We start from the raw sequence: 14,055 nt of genomic DNA on the forward strand, positions 1-14,055 counted from the left end.
TGCTTCTAGGGTTTAGCCTTCCTCCCTGCTGACCCTTTTCACCCGTGCTTTGCTCTCTTCCCCTCTCGCTCCCTCGCTCCCTCTCCTCGGGCTGTGATCTGACAGGATGGCTTGACTATATCAGCACGAGGTTTATCACGACGCTCTGCCGCGTTTCTTCTCCTGACTCCCCCCACCCCCACTCCATTTCCCCCCCCTCCTATACTTTATATCCAGAATTAAACAGCGTTCCCCTCTCCAAAAAAAGAAGCAGCCCGGTGCCTTTCGGCCGCGTTCACCTTCACATCCCTTCTGTTTGATTAAAGTTTGCCGGAATCTCAGCCTTTGAATTTGTTACAGCAAAACCCCGTCTGTTTATCTTTTAATAAAATCTACAGCTAAAATATCTGCACTACATGTAGAAAAAAATACAAACTCTCCTATCTTTTGTATTTTTAAGCCACTCCAGCAAATATCCTTGCAAGGTATTTCCAGAAATATTCCTCTAACATATATTTACCACAAAAATAGGGATATTTTATGATAGTTTTGCCTTTTATTCTGGTTATTTTGCTCATACTTTACGATTTATTAGGAACTCAGATTAGGGAGCATCATTTAAAATCCACTGTCCCTTATTCGTCTTTTTAATCTGAATTGCTCCAAAAATACCAACCTCATTTTCCGTCTCATGGGTCGTAAAAAAAATAGCAAGGAAAAAAAAAAATGTTTCTTTAATTTGAGTCTATATTTGGATCTCATAGCTCCACATTATGTTGGTTTGGTTTCTTATTCCCATGTGAGGCGACGATATCATTAACATAGAGGGGAACAGGGAACGCTGGGATCCCTGGGGATTTTAAACACTCACACACACACACACGGGCACACACCTCCTATGCTTCTTGCTGCTGCAGAATATTGTGACCGTTTCCTGTTTTATTCCCTCCCCTCCCCTCGCCGCCCCTGCCCCCCTCCAACCCCACATTTCAATCATTACTGTGATATTTGGGGGGGGGGGGACAATGACTCACCCGCTGCATTCCCAGCAGCCTCTGTCATCACCACGGCACCATCTTTATGTAAATGTATTCAGATGCATTCTCGGCTGGTAAGACCGTCTCTGCCGGGTTGGTGCCGAGTGCTGTTCAGTCTTGATTCCTCCTGTAGGCGGCTGGCAGGCTGGAAACGTGCAACAAACGTGGCCGCCGGTGCACACGGACCCCTGCCAGCCAGCCTGAGAAACCCCTATTAAGCCCCTATGTTTATATTTGGCTGCAATTTAGAAATATGGTCGCTCTTGCCTTTCGGCGGAGACACACCCCCCACCCTCTATGTCGCTTTGCTTTTTCATCAGGCACGCTGAAGACACCTACAGCAGAATGGTGACGAGGGGTCCTGGCTACACGTGCATGCAGGAATGGGTTGGGGAGGGGAGCGAGGGAGCGAGGGAGAAGAGGAGGCGAGCGCACATTTTCATGTTAGTGGGTGCTCGTCTCTCCCCGTCGCTGCTCATATTGAGAGATTCCTGAGCACGTTGACACAATTATGCATACACACACACACCCGTACGCGCACACACACACACACACACACACACACACACACACACACACACACACACACACACGGCGGTGCTCCTCAGCCCTAGTTCATCTCTAATCTCGTGAACTTGACTCCCAGCAGGTTCATTGTTATTCATTTCACTGTCATGCCGTGCACATTGTGAGACTGACTAAGTCTTTTACCAGACAGGGCTACACACACACACACACACACACACACACACACACACACACACACACACACACACACAGGGAGAGAGGAAAAACCTATTGTTTCAGCATGAGGATGTGTGTGTAGTGTGCTGACTCTATCAGAGGACACAGTGAGACGGTGCAGTTTGTCAGTGGCCAGGTTCTGCTGCAAGCAACTGCTGCAAAGTTCAGCTCTCATGGGATTAGAGAGGGAACAAATTGTGTGTGTGTGTGTGTGTGTGTGTGTGTGTGTGTGTGTGTGTGTGTGTGAGTGTGTGTGTACTCTCTCTTGCGTGGGACTATATTGTCTAAATTTCATCAAAGCTATTTTGGAAGGGTTTTTGATGTGGACCTGAAATATTATAATTAGATTGGAGTTATATTTGTATCTGCTCTGACTTCATATCTTTAAAAAAAATCTAATAAAAGCATTCTCACTCTCTTTTCTCTCTCCTTGCTGTCAGTTTTCTTATATTTCCTTTAAAAACTCAAAACTTTTTCCTCCCTCCCCCCCCCTCCTCTTCTTCTTCTGTTGACCTTCAAACTCTCCTCTTTTTTATTTTCTTTCTTCTTCTTCTTCTTTTTTTTTTTACTTTCTCCTGGTGTTGTAAGAAACCAGGGGCTGCAGTTTGCTTAGCTGAGTCCATAAAGAGGCGTTTTAAAAAGCTGTGTTAACAGAGCAACAAAGCTTTAACTGTGCCCCCCCTCTGTGCGAGGGTGGTTCCCATAGGGACGTGGTGCGGCGCTCCATTCGTCCGCCTCTGTCTGGCCTCTCATTCAGCCCAACGCTCAGTCACGGTCACTTATGGTAGGAGGGAAAATCACACGATTCAGCCGGGGCCTGATCCAATGACATGTTTTTTTAATGAGGTGCCTCTATGTCTTTGTTTGGGGATCCAAAACCAAAGTCCAGACCTTGGCGAGCCCGGCTGAATAAGATGCAAGGACATGGTCAGCCAGAATTTACAATACACAAAGAGCCTGGCTTCTGCTGAGCCCCTCAATAGATTTCGCTTTCCTCTGCACACATCATTAGCTACCGTGACGACAACTTTATATATTCTAATAGATAATAGCGTCTTTTCTTTCCATTAGTGGTAAATATATATATTTTTTTTAATGTTCTGTTTGACGTGAGAGAGGACGTTTTATTTTTAACACAGTAAAGTGACGTCAGCAGAAGTGCAGATTAGCCACTCGGGGACCTTGCAGTTGTTATTTCCAGGGTCTCGCACACACACACACACACACACACACACACACACACCCACACACACACACCTACACAGTTTTCTTTGCCTTTCATCCTCACGGTGTCTTATTTGCAGAAATCTCCTTAGCCGTATATCACGCGTATATGCACGTGTCATGGCCATGTGTGTGTGTGTGTGTGTGTGTACATGTGTGAGCGTGCCAGTCGCTCGCCTGCCTGTATGTTCAGGGGTGAGGACTGTCATTAAACTGTCTGCCTGCATCACCGGACTCAACCATCACGCTGCCGAGCTGTCCACTCTGCTTCTCACAGGCCCCCTCACACACACACACACACACACACACACACACACACACGCACACACACCCCCCCATATCTTCACTTGGACCCTAGCCAGGATTCACTTACACAAACCATACACTTTGTCTCCTCGTGCTCCACACACTTTGGTTGAGCTGATACAGGCTTCTGAAGGCTGATAGTGACATTTATATATGAAAGCTACACATTGCCAATATTTGATGTCTATATTAATGTTTAATGTAAAATATATATATAAATGCTAAGCAATCGCACTCACAAATATGAATTTACTTCTTTGCAGGGTAGAAAAATATACTGAAAAATATAAAACTAATTTTGCATTTGGATTAAAGGCCTCATAACACAGCAGACTTTAAATAACAACAACAATAAAATGAAGGCCTTTAAATTAAATATATGCAATGCCTCCATCATACTGACAGTAGAAGACATAACTAATAATCAACATGATATTACACACACACACACACACACACACACACACACACACACACACACACTATAGTCTGCCTGCTGTGCCGGGCTGGTTGGCGGTTTTAAGCACTTTTATTCTTTTATTGGCTCTCATAAGAAGCGAGCAGCCCATCAGCGAGGCGACTTGTGCGCCACTCTTCTGCTCTTTCTTCTCCACGCTCACTTCTGCCCGTAACGGCAAATTAGTATGCAGAAAAGCAGACAGACGGCCCCGTAGATCTAATATATAATAGCCAGATTGGAGAAGAGTGAAGTGCAGTCAGTGGAGGGGGGAGGGGGGTTGGTGGGGTTCTAGCAGAGAGAGAGAGAGAGAGAGAGAGGGGGTTAAGCATGTCCTCGCCGTTCCCTTCCCTCTCCCCTTTATCCTCTCCTTTCCCCCCCTATGCCCATATCCCGAACCTTAATGGGACGTCAGACGGACAGCCTATACCCTTGAATGGAGCGCAGCCTCCCTTCACCCTCCACCCCTGCCTTGTTGTCTCTCCAAAAAAAAGAGCCTCCCCCATCCCCCCTCTCCCTCTCCCCCTCTTCCCTAGCACCCATAGCTGCTCCTCCTGCCGGCTCTCGGGGGCCCAGTGAGGGGGTCCCAGACACCCCTCCGCTCCTCAGTGCCATCAGCCTAACTCTGCATAAATTAGCCACGTCTCCCTGGTGTCTCGTCAGCCGGTTAGGGGGCACGCCCGGGCCCACGGGGTCTGCCATCTCCCAATCTGCTGCTCTGGCTCCCCTCATGTTGTCACCTTCTGTCTCCCTCCACCTCCCCCACCTACTGTATGTCATCAATCGTCTTTTTTGACCGTCCGTCCTCGGGCCTTCGTCTCCAACACAGTGGATTCATTCGTATCTCATCTTTCGTCTGTGCGTCTTCAAATTACTTCCAAAAAAATCCCTATTACCTCCTCCCTCCTGCTTTGTTTACCTAAACCTTCATCTCGCACTTCCTCTTCCTCTGTGTTCTATTTTCGCTGAAATCCCTCGACTCCCTCGCTGCTTTATATTCTCTATATTCTTAGCTGTGTCTTACCCAGATCAACCTCCTCTCCTCTCCTCTCCTCTCCTCTCCTCTCCTCTCCTCTCCTCTCCTCTCCTCTCCTCAGCCTGGATATTGTTTACATCTGTCTGGCTAATCACTAGCAGAGCCTCTCTAGACCTCACACATGTTGCAATAATACAGGGGATTAGTGGGCTTAACACTGCGTCTTATTTGGGGAGCTCTCCTGATGCCCTGGCAGTGAAGCTCATGAGCTTCTCTGAATTTGACCTTTCTCTGTTTCTCTCTGCGCTCCAGATCCTGTAGTCCCACACCGCTTTGATTTGTGATTTTAACAAGCGTCTGGCATGCTGATTTGTTTGAGGCTGCATCCGCTCTGCTCTGGTTTCCTCCTTCATTGATGGGATTAAATGCAATTACGGAACAAAAATGCTTGACACCTGACAGGATATAAATAGCTCTAGTAGCCGTCCTCAGTAGCTTCCTAAGCTATAATGCAGCTCCTTCACCTCGTGTTGTGCCCATACCCTTAAGGTCTTAACGCAGGGGTGTAGCTCACTAACGCTCTCCGCTCGCTATGGCGGCGGCGGTGTGAAGCTCCCCGTCTCCTCTGCTCTCTGCTTTAACTCTGCACTGGAAGATAATTAGATATCCTCCTCAGACTCAGCATCTCTGCTGCTGCTGCTGCCTGCGTCACGGAGTGAAACCAAGGCCTGTTTTATGACCAAGCAGATATAGTGTCTGAGCCCTAACGTGTGTGTGTGTGTGTGTGTGTGTGTGTGTGTGTGTGTGTGGTAAGTGTGCTTGGGGTCAATGTATTTCTGTCTGGATCCTAATCCCAAAGGTGATATTAGTCTGGTTGGGGCATCCCATCCCCCCTTTGTGTATGTGTTTGTGTGTGTGCTTGTGCTGTGTTGGGGTCAGCCAGCAAACCCAGACAGGCACAACCCTGACCTTTGACCCATGACTGTCTGCTAAGCTCAGAGGTCACGCACACCATTGATGCAGACAGCTGATAGACACACACGCATACACGCAGCCTGTGTAGTAAATCCAAACAGTTAGGCGATATAAACAGCGTCACAGAGCCCAGTGAGCAGGGCGGAGCGTCTCCTGCACCACTGCTGTCAATCTGTCTGATTGCTCATTAAATGAAAATGAAAAGGGACCTTGTGAAACTGCAGAATGTCCCAGTACAAATACGGTGTTCTTTAACGTGTTCTCTTGTCACTCATCGCCTTCTCTCCGTTTGCTTGTATCTTCACAGATGCAGACAAGAACGCAGCCATGGAGATGAGACGCAACAATCAAGCAGCCTTGACTCGAACAAAGCACACGCGCACACATAGACACACACAGACACACACAGACACACACACACACACACACACACACACACACACACACACACACACTGTCTGCACCCGGTTTCTCTGATCATATTTAGGCACGGCTTCACATGGAAAATGCTGTGTCTCTGCCCAGAAGCACGTGGTCAGAGTGTTTGTTGTACAGGTAAGTCAGGCCAGCTCGTATCAGGTAAGTTTGGAAGTGGAATCAGTTTATATTCTGTCTGAAGTACAAAACGGAGCTTCATTAGATATGAATTGCTTTATTTGAGAACAATTGTAAGTGTGAGATTGGCTGAGACCCCCTGAGGTTTTTGTTCTTTTCTCTCAATAATTTACATTCAAGCATTTGACTAGAATATCTTTACAGTTTCTAACCAATTCATTACTTCCCTCTTATCTGTGGGGACATTATGCCCACATTCATATTTATTCACTCTATTTCATCGGCTAGTGAAGTCATTTATCATAAATCATTGAATTACATCACAAATTTCAAACGTTTTGTCCTGAATTTTCAGATCTTTTCAATAAAACTGGACTGTTGGATGAAAATCTGCCTCGCTCGTTTCTTTTCTTCCCTATTCAATTCTTCCCTTTCTTTACGAGCTGCCAGTGTTTGTTTTAATGCACAGCACAAGCTCGGCGTTTGAGTGACACCGCACATATAGGATCGGATTCACTCTGATTACTGTGATTGCTGAAGCAGTGGCTGAAGCGCTGGGAGGGGAACAGTTAAACCTAGTGGCCTAAATCTGTGGTGTCAATTAGGTCCCTTTGTGTGTGAGCACCAGGGGTGTTGAAGCGAGTTGCTGGAGCTGAAGAAAACTCTGAACAATGATACACATTCATACACATACACACTCATACACACTGGCCCTATGTTTTGTGGCGATCACACCTCCTATTGTTTCCCCCCCCAGCAGCCAGTAGAGGCGATGGCCCAGTGCCCCCAGTGCGCTCCAGTGCTCTGACTGAAACGGGCTCCCTGTCTCCCCTCCGCTCACCCCCGCCGCCCGTCCCCTCTCTCTCTCTCTCTGGGCACCGCAGCCATCGGCCTCCACGACTCCCCCCACCACCAGCACCACCCGACCGGTCCTGACCTGAAATTAAGGCCAAGCAAGTGGCCTCTCTGTGTGTATAAAAGGAGACGTATGTGTGTGTATGAGTGCGTGTGTGTGTGTGTGCATGTGTGTGAGTGCATGTGTGTGCACCACGGCCTTGAAAGAAAGTAGGAGATTATCCCATTCTGTGTGTCCAGTCACCAGTGCTGTATTGACCATGGTGGGCCACCCAGGGAGAGTCCAGCCAGCCGTGAGATGGCCTGATATACATGCTTACTGACCATATTAGATTCCCCCACTCTCACCAGGGAGAAAGCACAACCCTACAGGCTGGGCACTTTCTCAAAACACACACACACACACGCTGAAAGATACTCACACACATCCAGTACATACAGACTGTACGGATCTCCAATATGCACAAACACCACTGCTGTGCACTCCTCATGCCCCCTTGCACACACACACACACCCCCTAAAAAGACACACACACACAGCACAGAGGCACATACACCCACACACACATTTCAGCATACCCACCGTACAGTGAAAGACATGGCCATCAGGTCGTTTTCTGTGTCCTGTGAGGCGAGGCGGAGGTCATTGGGAAGGTGGAAAACCTCTTTAATGGTGGGAATGATACCATAACACCTATAGATAGAGTTACGGATCACGTCACACACAGTCTGTATACAGTGTACAAGTCTGACAGCGACGCCCACCCGCCCGCTTCTGATGGTTATTGGATGTGTGGAAAGAAATGTAGCGTGTGTTTGAAAGTATGAATTGTTTCTCCTTCTGGCCCGCGTGCATTCTAGCGGTTAGCTCACAAAAAAAAGCTTATTTCTAAAACATTTTACATTTATTTAGACACACATGCTTTACTATTTTGCTAAACTAACAGAATCTTGTGAACGCAGCAGCCTCTCTCCCACAAGCCCAGTAGTTAAACCTGTTCCACGTTGATTTGTAAGCAGTGTTTGTGACATTAAAGCGTCTCTCCTTGTAAAAGCTTCCCATTGTCGAGCCAAACAAAGCCCCAGAGGTCAGCTAATTGTCTTTTAATTGGTCAAATGTTTGTTTGTCCGTGGAGAGTCCCTAAACAGCAGCATGGGGCTGCACTAAGCACATTAGCAGTAAATCCAAACAAAAGAAGTCATTTGCTGGATTTTCTGTGCTATAAACCACAAATAATGAGAAACACAATCGCAAAAACCACAGTGAATTAGATTTAAGTTTTTATATTTGGGATTAAATGAATTTTACAGCCTATGAATTAAGAGGAGGCGATAAACAGGGAGGGAATTGAAAAGGACGAAATTGTAAAAAGAATTTCAGAATATTTGTGTTGATGAATTTTCACATCTCACATTTCAAATTTGTCTACATTACATTCTTCTATTTAACACAGGGTTTACATATCTTATAAAACACAACATTTCCTATTAATTTGCTGCAATAATTGGGTGTTTTTTTGGATCATAAACGTTCTCCAATTGGTTAATAGATGAAACCTGAAGAGCACAGAAAGATGTGATTAATTATACAGGAGAAGAAGAAACAAATCAGTCAAACACGAGAGATGAAAGAACATTTCTGTAATTGCTTCTAATGAATTAACAATTCAAACTGTATTACAGTTGTCACGGTAATGCTAGATTTGTGTGTGTGTGTGAGAGTTTTCCTTTTTTATCCACTACACTTTCCACAAATATTATATTTTAAGCTCGTATTTTTTATTACTACTGTATTTCCATTATCATATATTCCTATTGTAACCCATAGGATCCAGACATTTTATATGCAAATCTGGGGCTTTTCATTTGACACAGTGCACTCTAGAATATCGTACAGAATGACTTTTCCATTTCGCCTTATTAAAATCTGTCCTCAGTGTATCGTAGTGATTGTTGACTATAATGCAGACGGAGCAGACAGGTGGGTGGAAACACTCAGAACCCCCAGGATTAATATACACCAACACTGAGGCCATTGAGAGCCACACAACAACAACAACACACAAGGCTGTATTAATGGAGTTGTAATTGACAAGCAGGCATTAAACACACCTTTAATGAAAACATGTCTTTAATGATGCGGCAGAATTAATTATTTTGATGCCTTTTACACTTTTATTACAGGTGACACAAGGATCACATCGCCGTAGTAACAGATGAATGTTTCCGCCTCCCTGTAATTAGTCGGTGTAATTACAGGAAAAGGTTGTTTATTTAAAATAACAGAGCAGGAAAAATGAGTTTCACAAAAATGACTAAATAACCTTTACACATTTTACTTTTTATCAATGAATTAGAGACTATATAAACATCATTTTTCAGCTGTGGTCATCCTCATATGCACGATGCAAAATTAATGCAAGGATTCTCACTTCAGAGTCCGAAGTGGCACATCGTGATTAATATTCACTTTCAGCAAAGTTTGAAGAGTGAGAGGGCAATTAGAGGCTATGAATCATTGAAAATTCTCCTTCTTTCTTTCTCTCCCTCTCTCTGCGTGTGTGTGTGTGTGTGTGTGCACATTGCACGGGGGCCAGGGGTCATCTCCCCGGCTCCCGTGAACTTGGTGTTCCCCCAGACACCTAATAAAAAGTGTAGGCTCAGCCCTCAGTTTGCACAGAGGAGCAAGTCGAGGGTGAGGGGCTGCCAAAAGGGGGTTATGTTGAAGTCAGGACCTGGATGGGAGGGGGGTGGGGGGGTGGAGGAGGTGGGGGTGAGGGTGGGGGGGAAGGTCGGTTGGCTGCATTAAAAAGTCTGAGAACTTGGAGCCTAGTTTGTCATGCTAACTGCAGCGATGCCATTGAATGTGGACTCAGGGAGCAGAAGGTTCACAGGACCCCGGCCATTCTCATGCAAAGTTTGTCAGAGCCTTCGCCTTCATCCGTCCACCCACACATCCACACACACACCCACACACACACACACACACACACACACACACACACAAACACACTTGGCCTTCCCTCTTAGACAAAAATACATACATGTTTATAAATTGACACACACCCACTGATTCCAGGGTGCAAATATGCTGAGATACACAACGGACAAGGATGGACAAAGAGACTGTTTATGAAAATGAAATGATCACAAATCCAAACTATCTATGTTTAAATGTTAAAAAATATTTTTCAATGATGAAAATACAAATACATTTTCAAGCGCACACAAGATCTAAACTGTCGGTCAAACAAATAAATATGTGAAGTACAAAGAGCTGAACTGAAACACAAAGTGCTCGTGTTTGTTACATGAAATGAAACATCACATTACTCTAAATATCATAAATAGCTTCTAAGATATTTCTTTCATGTTAAAAAGCATATAGACACAACCTCACTTGCATTTGAACTTAATAGTGTATTTTTGGGAAGAATACTAATATGAAAGAATAAGTCTTTCTACGTTACAAAAATGAATAAATAATATAAATAAAAATGATAATCACCTCTGTGTCCAGCTCTTCACTTTGAGGTACAATATGGGGACACAGAGGCCAATATGGGGGGGAAATATGATAAGATGAGAGGGTGAGCATTTAGAAAATATGAAATGTATATATAAATACAGAACTGAGAAGTGCTTTGTATTTTGTGTCGCATTAGTATTAGAATAAAATACATACAAATAAACAAGATAAAAATAAAACTGACTAAATACTACTGAAACCAAAAACAATACATAAAATTAAATAAATGATAAAGAATGACATTACATGAAAAATAAAATTCATTGTAATAAATATATTTGAAACCCTCTCCACTGTTTGCAAAAGCAACGAAAATGCCGCGCTGTGATTGGCTACATCTTGGCAGAGGGCGGGGACAGACTGTGATTCTTTCTGCACTGGAACCAAATGTGTATAAGGTGTTTAATTAGAATAATTTTCTTCTGCTGCTGCTGCTGCTTCTTTCTTCCTCTTCCTCTCCATTTTTATTCTTCATCCTTTCATGGCAGTTTGCTTCCAGCTGCATCATCGTAACCAAACGTTACACTACAACGACGCTCTCAAAAGTGTAGAGTCACACACAGAGTCCTTGTTCTTCACCTGTGGCTCCTTCTCCTCCTTGATGCCCATCTTTGTGTCCTCCTCCTTGCCCTTGACCTCCAGCTCTTTGTCCTCCTCTGGCTCCTCCTCCTTGTTGAGATGCTAAGATGAAGTAACTGAGGAGCTTCTTCTTTTTTTGTAGGCTGTTTTTGGAGCCTGTTGTTCTCACTTTGGAGGTCATCACCTTCCTCCTCCTCAGGCTGAAGAACTCTTTCTCTCCTGCAGAGAGTTAAGGTGGCCTCCTTCTGCTGTGACTCCGCCTTTTTCTACCTAAACTCCTTCTCTTTCTGTTCTCCTGATGATTCCATGCATGTATACATGATTGTCGTAAAGTTATGAAATCCACCAATAAACTTCTGTTCTGATCCTCTTTGGATTGTTTCTGATTTGATGAAGCTCGGTAGAATATTGGAGCAAAGACCTGGACCAAGAACCCATCACATGTATGCATAAAAGCATATTAACAATTATCCCGTGGAAAAGAGATTAAAAAAAAGAGAAAAGTTTCCAGTCGAACATGTATGTTTTTCGTCTCAGGTTTGAAATTGTGAACTGTTTTCTGCATTTTCCTCTAAAACCACAGGGGCGTGCCTGGACGTCTTGAGGGTCTGGGGCTCAAACCAAGTTCGTCACCCACCCCACTGATGTCATGCTGCACCATGACTCCCTGTATGATACATCATGACTAAACTCATTCTATATCACATGTGCACTGTCGAAACGTCTATGGGTAAAAAAAAAATCTTTATAATTGTTACAGAGAATTGAGACCCAAACCACCGTCTCCTATCAGAATAAAACTATAATAACAAAAGCTTGTAGTCTTTTGATGAACCTAAGCATGTTAATTTATTTTTATTTTTCCCAGGAATGATCATAGAACGCTTTTATTTGTACAATAACTCTGAGCAGATGGCAGCTAAGGTCACGTGGATGTAGTCAGAGGACCTTCGTCACCACGTGAAGCGACTTATCTTGAACTTTTTACGACCTTGACATTACCTCGGCATAAAACCTGACCTCTTTTCCTGTCTGATTGTAAAAACATAATTCCAACCCAATTCTCTATCAGTTGTCCCACGTCGACAAATTCTATTTCATGTTTTCTATTTTGGGGACCCCCTGCGTCTTTTCTCTGCTGGTCGCTTTGGCCCCCCCATCGCTCCCCTCTGTTGCGTCTCACCTGATCCACACACACGGAGGAGGCTGCGACTCATTTAGACTCCAGTCTGTTCAAATGCCAGGCTGTGAAAATGTCAGCCGAGATACAAGCAGAGACACCTATGCATTTACTCTCTTTTAATGCAAACACTCACATGCAAATGAAGCTGTTACCCCCTCCAGGCTGGAAAGGAGCAGTAATAAGAATGTGCAAGAGTGTGTGTGTGTGTGTGTGTGTGTGTGTACAGTACAAGCCCCAGATTTATGTGCGCAGATTTATGCATGCGACAACCAGGAATTGAGGGACTCTCCATTTATGTATGTGTGTATATGCGCGCGTGTGTGTGTGTGTGTGTGTGTCCTCGTCAGCACTTGCAGCAGCCGTTTTGAGCTCGCATTTGATTGAGTGAAGGCCAATACAGCCTGAACACTCCCTCTAATGGAAGAGCGAGGCCCAGCAGCTCGGTAATGCACTGACCCCGGAGCTTTTACTATGCTGCCAGCGATAAGTGGCAATACGCTGGATCTTATAAAATTAACAGGACTGAGCAGTGGGAGAGCGAGCTGGCAGGGCGGGAGGGAGAGAGAGAGAGAGAGGGAGAGAGAGAGTGACGTCCCCACCACTTGTAAATATCAGCATTCATGCATACAGGGATTATAGCTATTCTTGACAGAGTTTTATCGCCGCGGTTACGTGATTTCATATTATTTTCACTGCTTTCTTGAGGTTTTTTTTAACAGTAACTTTACAGGGGGAGGGGAACATTTACAGGAGCGTTTATGTTAGATAAAATGTCTCTCAAGGCGTTTTTAATGCAGTTGAATTTATGAAAGCTGCCAGCGAGCCAGGTGCTTGTGAAGCTAATACTAGCTGGCCTTCAGTGTGATGGCGACTGGATCCCAGCCAGCGTGGCTCTGCGTTGGAACCACAGCGTTGTTAAAGTGTGTGTGTGTGTGTATATATGAATTTTATTGCTATATATTCTCTGCTAATCCTCCTACGCCACGACGTCCACAAGGTCAAACATCCGTTGCCGTGCCCCCTCCTGTGAAACGCATTTTCTGTTGTGTTTAAGAGGAATGGGGGCCTCGTTGGACCATGACTGAGATATCAAATGCAAAATGAAATTATACCGGCGCGCTGCCACTGTCTTAACACACAGCAATCTGATTCATTTCGGAGCAAACCATTATTTCTGTGTGCCTCCCAGTATAACCTCCTCACCTTTCTCACCAGGGATAAGGCTGGAATTGTGTGTGCAGGAGGCGTGTGTATTTGTGGGTTTTAGTGTGTGTGTGTGTGTGAACAGCTATTGTCTGCCAGTGCTCCGGCAGAGGCTTCAAAGTGAATTATTCATGCAAGATTTGAATACATGCAAATGGTTCGCTCTCCTCTCTTGGCACAGTTCCAGGTTACCTATGGCAACCGCGCCTTCAAGAAACATCTTTTCAGCCTCCCCTCCTCCTCCTCTTCCTCTTCCTCCTCCTCTTCCTCCTCGCAGGCACCCGCCCTCCGACCATGTTCTCCACCCAGTGGTATTGTTTCAATTGTTGCAGTGCCAGGCTGGGTGGCTCTGCAGCCCAGGATGGCAGGGTATCCCACAATTCACAGTCAAGGTCAAGGGTAAAAGAGGAGGAGAGCCAGAGGGACAGGTTCCCTCCATCCAGCTGCTCTGAT

Source organism: Genypterus blacodes, unplaced genomic scaffold (assembly GCF_046128005.1).
Source record: "Genypterus blacodes isolate CSIRO-AG114 ecotype Tasmania unplaced genomic scaffold, CSIRO-AGI_Gbla_v1 ptg000058l_1, whole genome shotgun sequence".
Classification (NCBI taxonomy): domain Eukaryota; kingdom Metazoa; phylum Chordata; class Actinopteri; order Ophidiiformes; family Ophidiidae; genus Genypterus; species Genypterus blacodes.